This window comes from Pteropus vampyrus, unplaced genomic scaffold, assembly GCF_000151845.1.
Source record: "Pteropus vampyrus isolate Shadow unplaced genomic scaffold, Pvam_2.0 Scaffold2, whole genome shotgun sequence".
NCBI classification, from domain to species: Eukaryota; Metazoa; Chordata; class Mammalia; order Chiroptera; family Pteropodidae; genus Pteropus; species Pteropus vampyrus.
Genome location: NW_011888783.1, coordinates 25,587,063 through 25,595,574, shown reverse-complemented (window position 1 = coordinate 25,595,574; position 8,512 = coordinate 25,587,063). Strand labels below are relative to the sequence as shown.

The 8,512-nt window shown below is 33.8% G+C and overlaps 1 protein-coding gene and 1 pseudogene across 1 annotated transcript in view; one reads left to right on the top strand and one right to left on the bottom strand.

Annotated features, from left to right (window-relative positions):
- The window catches only part of SLC4A10 (solute carrier family 4 member 10), a 178,910-nt gene that overhangs the window by 124,165 nt on the left and 46,233 nt on the right, over positions 1 to 8,512 (top strand). The window lies entirely within an intron of this gene.
- LOC105291769 overlaps positions 7,314 to 8,512 on the bottom strand; it is a 4,189-nt pseudogene continuing 2,990 nt past the window's right edge.

Sequence of the window (8,512 nt, the reverse complement as noted above, 5' to 3'; positions counted from 1 at the left end):
AGATCTCTTAGATATTACCTTCGAGCAGTTTTAAATTGCTTACAGAAAATAAATATAACAACAAGGGGTTTAAAACAAATGTTGGAATAATATGCTTACAAGGTAAAATGGATTCTTATTTTAGAGCTCATTAGAACATAAAAGTGCTTGTTTTGATTATAACAATTTCCCATTAACGAGTATGTGACAAGGAAAAGAAAAAAATCTTGACTAGAGATGAGTTTTGCTGCATCTTATTGAAGCCCCACTTTATCTTCTTATTTTAAGAAGCTTGGTTATAACTTGGCTTAAAAGGTTGGGATAGAAATGTCTGCCTTTATCCTAATTAGTGGCCTTGGGTAAGCCCCTAAGAGCATCCTTGTAGAGACAATGTCCTAATCTCTCCAAATAGGAAGTACATGGGAAATACATAGGGAATGAAAGATCTAGTAGAATACCTACCAAACTTATAAATACATTGGGGACAGAAGAAAAGATTATGAGAAAGGGAGACTTGTTTTCTCTGTATATTTTGAAGTGTTCAACTCAAATTTCATGCTTGCATTATTTTGTAATTTCTTTCTAAGGATAAGTTTTATGATGGGAAATTTAAGTCTTATGACACATTATAGGATGAGCTAATTAAGGGCCAGGTGGTGCTCTTCAAATCAGTTCTCATGTAACCAAATTTATTTTCCATTTTAGGAAAATAGCAACCTTCAAATTTCAAAAGTAGAATATAGCAAAATGTTGAAGGTATAATAAGTAGATTTGCCATTCTGGTCATACATTCTCTTACTCCATTGGCTCATTTCTTCAACGTTCACTGATCTTCTTTATATTTTGTTGACATTGATAGTATGAAAATGAATATGATGTGGTCTTTACTCTTAGGGAGCTCAGTGACTATCAACAGGGTTCAGAGATGTGCTTTGTGCATAGTGGCTACACATAGAATGTTTTTTGAATCTATAAATGAGGAGGGAGCTAGAGGCAATGCATAGTTAAATAATTCAACATGGAGTAATATGTATTTATATTAGATACATGAATGATACATGGCATAGAGGAAGAAGTAACAAACTACCCTGGGAAGCTGGGAAGCGTTCATAGAAGAAATAAACCTTAAATTATTACTTTATCTCTGTTGTACTTGTCACTTGAATTTATTATTATGGCATATCTATGCATTTTTCTCTCTTCATTGCATCTATGAGTTCTGCATAAGCAGGTAATAATTAAAGTTTAGGTAGATAGAATGGACTCCTGGGATCAATTGGTAGAGAGCCTTAAAACTTATAAATTTATCTGGTAAAAAGGCCATTGGGTATAATGACAAAGCTCCAGGGAGAATTATGTCACAATAGATTAGAAGATGATCATAGGAAGTGGAGCAAGGAGGCATAACATAGCTGTGGAAAGTTTAAATCCTGATCATTGACTAAGACAATGATAATGAGAAGAAAGAAAACAAATTTGAAAAACAAAAGGAAAGCAAAAGTTGGTATGCCTACATTCATTCAACAAATAAATATTTAGTGTCTTTCAATTTCTAGGACCTATAACAAAAAACTTACTTTTATGATTTTATTTAAACCTCGCAATAGCACAATAACCTGTGGAACAAGTGTTACCCTTGCTTAATAGATGATCAATCTGAGGCTAATAATTTGCCCATTATCACATAACTAATGAATGGTAAATTAAGGTCAAACTTTCTCCTATGACTATTAAAATAAAAGTGAAGGATTATTATTATTATTATTATTATTATTATTATTATTATTATTATTATTCCTTAAAGGCAGGGACTGTCATATATTTCTATGTAACCCTCATATCACTTAGCATAGTACTTCTATAAAATAATTTTAAACCATTAAGTCAATGAATGAACAAACAAGACTGCCTGCTATGTGCCAGACCCTTGAGTGTAAAAGTGACAACATTGATGAGGGCTCTGTCCCCATGGATCATATTATCTATTGAAAGAATGAGACACTAAATATTACACAAATAATTACTTAATTATAGTTGACATAAGTGCTATCACATGTGATAGAGTGCCGTGAGAGCGAGAAATACTTCCAAAGTTATATATTTAGAGGCACAAGAGAGGATATCATTATATGAATGAGGTTGATATTCAGATGAGAAAAAGATTAAGAAGAATTTAATGGAGAGAGTATTTATATTTTTAGTATTAGCTACTAGTAGAAAGCTACTTTCTTCATAGTATGATATAGCTATGTTTAAATGATTTCTTAGAAAGAAAAAGTACTTAGTCTCTTCTAAGAATAAAATTGAAAATATGAAAATAAATGTATTCATAAAAGACATATTACTATTATTTAAATATTTATCTTAATAGAAACAAATGTTTAGTAAACTATGCCACATCCATTAAAAATGATGATTATGAAGAATAAAGTAGCAACATGGAAAATGCTTACATTGTAGTACTATATAAAAAAGATTAAAACATTGTATGCTCATAAATATGTTGAAAAAATACTTAATAAGACTACTAAAAGAAATATGTCAAAAAATTACAGTAACTGGTAGAAAGGCTAAGATTTAAAAACTTGTTATTTTATAAATAATCTATAGTGTGGTCTTATTATTTGGGTAATTTAAAATACTTTTGAAATAGAAAATGAATGGGCTTCTACAGATAGATTATAATTTTCTGATTTTATCCTTTATATTAATATCTCACTTGCTACACAGCATTCAGGGTGCTAATTTAGTCAATAAAGAGACTTAAAAAAAATGAGTCACAAACCATTACTACTCAGCGCACACAGGAAGATACTAATAATAACTACAAAGAGAAAAGGAGATCATCTGCAACCCAGGAACTAAAATTAGTATAAATGTTGAAGGGAGTTCTACCAAATTATTTTTTCCGGAAGACAGCCACAGACTCCTCTCATGTAAGGAAGACTGATCACCTCCATTAGCCTTGAAACAAAAGCAAAGACTTCTGGATGAAGACATTTAATTATAATGTTTATCTAATCACTGTAGCCATTTATATCAATAAGATGGCTTAGAGCACACACTTTGCGGGGAGCAGTAGAGGATGTGTTTCGTGCAGAGTGTATTTTAAGCCAAAGAATCCAAGACCACGAGTCAAAGTTATTGGCATTTTATAGTGGTGTTGTTAGAAACTTAAAAGCCACGTATGCTGCCCATTCTTTTGCCTTTGGATTGTTGGACTTTCCAGTCTCCATTCTGGTAGTAGAAACAATAGTAATAACAATAATTTGTAAAAATAACACCTAATTAGTATTTACTTATGCCAGGTCCTGTTCTAGGCACTTTTACCTATATTAACTCATTTTACCTTTGTAATAACCCTGTGAGGTTGATTAATGTCATTATCCCCACTTTAAGAAAGAAACTATAGAGATGTTAAGTAACTTGTCCAAAGTCTCTCAGCTAAGGGAGAGACTTAGCTGAGAGACTATGCTTGTCTGAGCATAGGGATCCTGGCTGAAGAGTCCAAAGTCCAGTGTCCTAAGCATGGGCCTATCTTATGTACCTAAAGACTTTTTTATTTTTTCCATTTATACTTCCATCTTACGGTCTTATGGCCAGAGTCACTAAAAATTGCTTTGAATAAAATTAACCAAAGAACTTATTCAAAACATATTTTATCTCCTCACATTGCTGCCTCTAGTTTCCTTTCTTTTTCTTCTTTTTGTACTTTTGGATTGAAGTGATTTGAACTAAGTTCACTAGTATGAACTAGCGTGAACAGGATAGTGAGAATTTTTTCTCATTTTATTATTGACATATATTTAGAATATCTACTTTTGATATTTAAGAACATAAAATTTAAATAATCAGAGCCTTCTTTGAGCTATTAAGAGTTGTTAGAAAGATCTTTTTCAAACTTCCTGTCCAAGCATGCAGCCTCTGAGAACCAACTGCTGAGATTTCAAATGTCAGAGGTACAGACTCAGGAAGGAACAGTGAATCTCTTTCCATAGTGTCGTGGTTGTCATGTTCCTCTGTTTCAGGAAGGAACAATGATTTGGTTGTTGGTTGGTTGTACATGATACTTGTGATGTATAAAATAAATCTTTTAGGTTAAAAAACATTTTACCTCTTTGTAATTGATTTATGGATGAAGAATGTTATTAATGAGAGAGCGGCCTGACAAGGAGATCTAGGTGACTAATAATATCCTCTTAAAGACCTGGCTCTCCAAAAGAGTCTATCCTGTGATCTTGCCATTTTTATATCAAATTGCTTAATACTTTCAGAACATCACTGTTAAAATATAAATTTAAATGTATTCCCGGAATGGAGTAACACATTATGGCATTGTCCTCACTAACAGTATGACCACTATGGGAAACAGAGACCACAGCTCTGAGGGATGGTGCACACGGCCAGCAAAGTGAATGGACAAGTCATAGCAGCCCTGTGGCTGGGATTAGCTGAGGCTATGAGAAATAGGAATCTGGAGAGTGGTGGTGTAGTGGTTATGTTAGGACGGCAGGGTTGCAGGCTGTTTTGGGGGTAAATCTTAAAGGAGAGGGGTCCTGAAAGAGTAAGCTAGGAAGCCCATACAGTGAAACGTAGATTACTGAATTTGTTCTGCAGCCATCTCACTCATCTGGCTGTCCTGATGGAAATGACACAGAGTTACAGCTAGAGGAAGCAGAGCAGAGGTTTCATGGCCAAACAGATTTAGGTTCAAATATAATTCTATCGGTGTAGCTTTGGATAAGTTATAGTTTTTTACATCTATAAAATGTAGAAAGCAAACTATTAAGCTAGAAAACAAAGTGCCCCCTGCCATGCATGTGGTAGCTGTATGCATATGATATAGATATGCACAGATACGCAGTAACTAGTAGAAACATTTATATGCATGTATACACACATATTTTTGTACATAGATGTATTTATGCATCTACTATAGTGCTATCTTTCTCCCTTGTTATGTTACTTCTGCAGGAAACTTGTCATATATTCTCTATTTTACATTTTAGTTTTCTTTCCACTTATATAAATTTACTTTGGTCAGATTTTCAGAATATGCAAATCGTTTCCTATTAAACTATAGTGTTGCACCCCCCTTTTATGCAAATTAACAGAATGACTAACTTGGAGAATTCTGTTAGCTACTGAAAAGCAGAATGCTCAACATTTGATATAACAGATTCAGATAATCCATTACTAATTTACTTTAACAGGGAAGAGACTGTTGCTCCTAATGAATGATATTAATGGTGTTTCATATATATATATATTATTTTTTGCCAGCAATAGTCACCTATGATATCATTACTTGAATTCATGGTAAGGCTGGGTAAGGATTCGAGGCAGTTCTTCTGTATGTTCAGATGATTTAATCCTAAACCGTAGCATATATATGTGCCTAGGCAAATATCTAAAGTAATTATTGTAATCTCTATAGCAGATTAAATGCTTTTTGTGATTCTAAAAAAGAGACTTTAGAGAGTAAATTTCAGTTTCAGAAATCTGGCACATGTTTGCAAGGCCCTGAGCAGTGGATTGGATGCCATCTATCAGAAGGACCTTGAAATTTTATCTGGCTGAGCTCTGAGCAGCTCTCCAAGCCATTTACTACTTCCTCAGTTCCATGGGCTTAGTTAGTTGGGATTCCCAGTGGGGAGGTGAAGGCAGGTAGCAGTTTTGTTCCTTCCCTGACTGCCTTCAATAAACTTTATTCTTAAAACCATCCATGGAGATCTAAGTTTCAGGAATATGGAAAATATCTTTTCCTCTCAAGGTTGGAGGCCTCAGTCCTGACCTTTTTAAGACTTATTTGTATTTCTTTTTTCATATTCTGACAGTTTATGCAGAAAAGAATATTGCAGATAACTGTCCTTGTAAAAAAATTTTTTGCATATTTATTACATAACAAGAGTATTTATAAGACTAAAGTAGTTGTTACATATTTGTTTCCAAAGTATAATTTGGAACACAGTTATAAATATTTTATAGATTAACTTTGTACTCTCATCTCCTAACCTATCTGGTCTTTCTTGGAATAATAAAATACATATTGTTGAGGCCATGATCCAGTGTTCCAGAATGTTCTCAGCCATCTGGTTCTGCTACTGAATAAAGTTAGACTGGAAATAAGATGATGTTAAGTGAAAGAAGCTGCCCTTGCCTACCTGCCTCCCCATTTATAAAAGAAGTACAGACCAGAAATTCTATGGCCCACCTAAGTCCTTTCCATAGTACCAGCCTGCTGCTGAGTTTTAGTGTCTCATTTTTAAATGGAGATAAAAATACCCATCTTACCACTCATAGGATATAGATTTAATGAGATTATATCAAAGTATTTTATAACCCACCTAACAAACTTATATACGATAAGCTACTTTATATTGAGCATCTACTAAATTCTAGGAATAGTACTAGAAGCTTTACATATGTTACAGTACCTCTTTTAAGCCTCAGCACGACCCTGCACAGTTGTTATAATTATATTTGATGTAAATTGAGTTAATAAAAGCTCAAAGAAGTTGTGTGATTTCCCAAGGCAAATAGGTCCAAAGGGTCAGAGTCAAGATTCATCTTAATACATTTCCAAACAGATACTTTACTTTTCTTTTTTCTTGGAGCTAAGGCAACAACATTATTTAATATCCTTAAGATTGGTGGGTGGAATAAAAGGGAGGGATAACTGAATAATCTGCTCCTTCAGCAAAGCTGACCAAAAAAAACACCATGATGAAATCAAAGCTTTTGTTTTAGAACAGACCACCTGAAAACCTCTGGGCTTCATGTATTTTAAAAATATTTGTTATGCAAAGTAAAAAGGGAAAAAATAGATCTTTTAAATGAAAGATAAATATAGTATGCCATCACAGCCAGATACAGGCTTACATTTTTTTATAAGTTCTATTCTACTCAAGTTAACAAGCATATACACAAATCATGAATAACACAAAATAGAGAAACCATAAGGATTTCCTTTGTTTTTAGAAAATAGGTGAGAAACAACAGAAAATTCTTAGAAATGCCAAGAAATAATTTTTTTATAATAGCTAATATACCTCTCTTAGGCATTAAGATACATTTCTGTTTCTAATCTTAATATGGCTATAATTTTACTCTTTATGAAAATAAAATTTCCCAGTTAAAATAGGATATTTTACCACACTAATCTTTAAATTCCATTATTAAAAATGTAGGTATACAACCCAATTTATAACCTCCTAGAACATTTACACAATAAATTTTAATCCTTGGAATGAATAATTACTCAGTAAAGCAACAGTGCCTCATTCAATATAATTTGGTAATCAATATTCTTGTTTTCCAGTAAAATGGAAATTTCATGAGCAGAAACATTGGACTCCGTAAAGAGAATGTTTCTGAGCAACCTCTGAGCAAATAAATCTTAAGCAGTTGATCATAGATCTGGGATCTTCACTCCTTATTATAGTACTGCTAGACATAACCATGTTAGCCCTGTGTTATGGATTGTGTCAGGACCCCAAACCTCCGTGTCTAAAGACAAGAACTGGGTCCCCAACCAATGAACCTTTGGCATCATATCTTCATTAATTTTTGTCCTTCACACCTAGATTCCACTGATATAATCAGGCCATGTCTATTTGATTAGCCCATGGTGTCAAATACTCAATTGTAGTTCCTAGTTTGTTGGCAAGTCCAACTTTTATTCCATTCTCTCAGATGTCTTTAATCAAAGCCCCTGGGTTCCCAGTATCTTTTAGATGAAAAGTATATTGATTGGCTCCTACTGCAGCCATTGGCTTTACTCACCGTTCCAGCCTCAACACCATTCTGTGCATGTCCAGGAAAGGATCTTGGCTTAGATGCTTTTAGAGACTTCCTATCACAGGGTGCCTAAAGGTGATGTTTTGAACAAAATGCTCATGTATTATATCCAGGTTTAGATCATTGGCTCCTGAGACCACAATCCAGAGGTACTTGTCCACCAAATTGGCCAGGTGGCTACTGAGGACGGACGGACCAATCTCACAGCTGAATGCTGTGGTTCTGGTTCCCAGAGCCGAGTTACTGCAGGAGTCCCCCAGCAAGATGAAGGCATCATCTTGATTTGTTTTTGTTTGTTTGTTTTAATGTGTTAGTACTTTAATCTTTAAGCAGTGACTAAATTTTCTTTTAAAATAATGATTACTTTTCCCCAGTGTAAATCGAAGTAAAGACATGAGTTACAGCTTTTAGGAATTTATTTTAGAATCGGTTGTGTCTTAAGTTTACTTGTGTATAATTAAAATGAGTCAGAACTAGCAGTTTGCTTGGTTTTTCTTACTTGGCTGGGTAAGATAAAAGAGTTGGTTTATTTAGTGATTTGCTAAATATGATGCAAATGATATAACCTCAAGTCTCTATTAATGGCCCTTTGGGCTCATTATTGTGGCCCCTCTGGGGCCAATGGGATCAGAAGGCTGATAAATGTTTTTGTCCCCAACTTCCTTTCAAATAAAATTCTGTAATATGTATGTACATGTATATGTGTACATACACATATGATATAATGCTAGTT